At 29.7% G+C, this 3,907-nt stretch overlaps 1 pseudogene; it reads left to right on the forward strand.

Annotated features, from left to right (window-relative positions):
- The window catches only part of LOC132187546 (LRR receptor-like serine/threonine-protein kinase IOS1), a 10,626-nt pseudogene extending 9,347 nt beyond the window's left edge, over nt 1-1,279 (forward strand).
- Nucleotides 1,280-3,907: the final 2,628 nt, after the last annotated feature.

Raw genomic sequence — 3,907 nt, forward strand, 5'->3', positions numbered from 1 at the left:
TTTTTTTTTTTTTTTTTTAATTTTTCTACCTACTCTTTAGGGTCGACAAAGTCGACCCTATTAATCTTTTATTTGATTTTTTTTATTTTTCTCCAGCTTTTAGCGTCCACTTAAGTGGACGCTATTGGTATACTATCAGCGTCGACTATTGTCGATGCTAAAAGTTTTTTTTTTGCCGCTTAAATTTTTCCCGCCCCTTGAATAATTCCCGCGTGTATATTAGGGTCGACTTATTAGCGTCCACTATAAAGTGGACGCTAATAGTCAACCTTTCAACCCATTATTAGCGTCCACTTTGATGTGGACGCTAATACTTAACTATTATGGGCGACTTTCAAAAGTCGCCCCTAATAGTTGAGTATTAGGGGCGACTAAAAAGTCGCCCCTGATGAGTAACTTTCTTGTAGTGTATAAGTCACAGAGATGTGAAGTCTACAAACATCTTGTTAAATGAAATTTTTCATGCCAAACTAGCTGATTTTGGACTATCCAAAATTTTTCCCACTAATGGTGGCACTCATGTGTCAACCGTTGTTTCTGGCACCCCTGGGTATTTGGACCCCGAGTGAGTATTTTTGTTATTATTTTGTTTACTTGCAATCATCTTCAAAACTCATTTTCTTTGCCAATAAAAGATTGACATTTACAGTCTACAAAGATGTGACCCATGATAAAATGAAAATGAAATACAAATGATCTAGCAATAATAAAGATGAAATGTATTGGATTTTGGCCATTCGTGACATGTTTATTTTGATCTATGAGAAGATTAAAAATCTTAAGATATTTGAAATCAATGGAGTTACTAACTTTTGTAAGAATAACTTTTCTACAAATATGAAATATTTAACATTCTTTGACTTGCAGGTACTACATATCAAACTGGCTAACTTAGAGAAGTGATGTTTATAGTTTTGGAGTCGTTCTTTTAGAGATAATCACAAGTCGGCCTGCAATAGAAAAATCTAATGAAAGGACTCACATAAGTCAATGGGTGAGCTTATTGCTAGCTAAAGGAGATATAAAAACTATTGTTGATACAAGGTTGCGAGGAAATTTCAACATCAACTCCACATAGAAAGCTGTCGAAATAGCAATGGTTTGTGTATCTACAACTTCTGCTAAAAGGCCAACTACGAGTCAGGTGGTGGTCGAACTAAAGGAGTCTTTGGCAACTGAATTAGCTCACACAAAGGATGGCCATGAGCGCGAAACAAAAGATTCAATTGAAATGATCAACATGAATCTAACTATTGAACTCATTCCTTTGGCACAATAAAACATTGTCAAAATTGAAATCATGCATGTCGAATCTTCAACCCATTTTACATTTTTTTGTAAAAACTTTTTTGTCAATGCATATTGTACTTCAAATGAATCATCCATGATGGTTCTAATGTAATATTTCTTTTGTAATATGTACTAAATTTATCTTCATTGTTAAAACATCTTTTCCGAAAAGAAATAGAAAAAAAGAAAGAATAAGTTATACTTTCCTCTTACTACCACTCACATATTACTTCGATCCTTAAATTTTAATTCATTGCAACTCAAAACTTATTTTAAAATTTAGATGTCGATTTGCTGGCTTCATCCAAATTAGGTGTTTAACTTGATGGCAAAACATATCAAATAACTAAATTTACTTTGACAAATTTACTATGAAGGACATGTAATTGCGGCAAAGAGTCTCACATAGGGGTGTCAATGCGAGCGGTTTACTAACCGCTAACCGCTATATCCACTAACCGTTAACAGCTTAACCGCATTAACCGCCTAACCGCTATAACAGCCTAGTGGTTAGCGGTTAGAGGTTATTGGGTTTACTAGCCGTAACCGCTAACCGCCAACTGTCTTTTTATATAATATATTTTTATAATTATAATTATAATAATATTTATACATATAACATAATCATTTGATCATTAAATCATAATTTTTTTTTAGATAATTAAATCACAATTTGAGTATTAGTATATTATCACTATAATTTATATGATTATATCACATGATCAATTGATCATTAAATCATTTGATTACATAATAACAAATTATACATATATAATATGACATAACACAAAAGTATACCAATTCATACTAATACAATAATTAAATATCTAGAGACTTAGTTACAATGTATATTATAAACTAATAAGTCTATATATGTTATAAATTATAATTATACGTATATGCATATGAATAATATAAATGTATAAGATCAATACTTAATCATATGATTCAATGACAATTCAAATACTTTATTCAAGTTAATCATATTATTAATATACAATGATAATGTGATTCGTATAATATCAAATTAAGTAATTGGCATTAGATTTACTAATGTGTTACTTATAACCACAATTGAAGTATTAATGTATTATCATTCTAATTTATATGATTATATAATAACAAATTATACATATATAATATGACATAAGTCATAGGTATACCAATTTATACTAATATAACACTTAAGTACCTAGAGACTTAGTTCTAATGTATGTTATAAACTTATAAGTCTATATATGTTATAAATTATAATTATACATATATGCATATTAATAGTATAAATGTATAATATCAATACTTAATCATATGATTCAATGACAATTCAAATACTTTATTCAAGTGAATTATATTAATATACAATTATAATGTGATTCGTATAATATCAAATTATGTAATTGATATTGGATTAAACAATGTGTTACTTATAAATACAATTCAAGTATTAATGTATTATAATTCTAATTTTAGTAATATTATCACTATAATTGATATGATTATATCACATGATGAATTGATCATTAAATCATATGATTATATAATAACAAATAATACATATAATCATATATATCATATGTTTTATTTGAACTTCTTTTATATGTTGTGTTTAATTTATATATATATATATATATACATTTTTTTTTATTTTAGTTTTTAAGAGAATAAGGATATTATATGAATATAATAAAAAAAAATGTTTCGTTTTTGGCAGCAGTTTGATGTATCACTTTAGCACACTTTAAAATTCATGGGATTTTTTTAAAAATGACTGTTAGTTGATAGGGATTTTTAATATTTTTTCTTATATTCAAATTAAATGTATAATTAAATGCAAATTTTGAAATTAAAGAGTAATACAATATATCACATCACTATTTTTGTTGGTGTCTCATACCACACTAGCTCCATGCCGGCTAGCTCAAGGGTATGACCTGCAAGAAGAAAGAACGATTAGAGTGGTTCACTAGCACTTGCCTATTAAGCCTTCCGACACTCAACTTAGCAGGAAAAAGGTAAAGTGTGTAAGCCAGGAATGACGAGCAGTGGTGGATATAAAGGGGGGCTGGCAAGGGCACCTGCCCCTCCAAAAATTTTTGAATATTTTTTTTTCTAAGGATTGTTTTTTTAGTTTTCTTGACCCTAACCCCTACTCCTCCTTCTCTCGCCATTCCAAAATTTTTTTTAAAAACTATTATTTTAGTTCCACCCCTCCTAATACGAATTTTTAGATCCGCCACCATTGACAAGGAAAAGATGATGGCGATTATAGAGATTGTAAATTGGGTTCCCCTTCGCTATTAGTACACAGTGTTCCATGAGCTGATGGCTTGGCACCTATTGGAATCAGGCCGTTCGGGCCATGGGCCTTTAGGCGATTCTCAAGCCCTACAATCTTATAATGCCCACGTGGTACATGTCATTACTTGAAATTAAAGTTGTCTTTAACGGAACAGGATCCTCTCCAGTCCATTATGGACTGGAGAATATCCAGTTCATGACTAGGATTTCATCTCAGAAATCCTATGGCCACAAATGGGATACATATCCCACTAATAAAAATAATAATAAAATATTATTTTCAATTAAAAAAAAATTAATAAAAAAATTAAGAAAAAAA

Source organism: Corylus avellana, chromosome ca7, assembly GCF_901000735.1.
Source record: "Corylus avellana chromosome ca7, CavTom2PMs-1.0".
In the NCBI taxonomy this organism is placed as follows: Eukaryota; Viridiplantae; Streptophyta; class Magnoliopsida; order Fagales; family Betulaceae; genus Corylus; species Corylus avellana.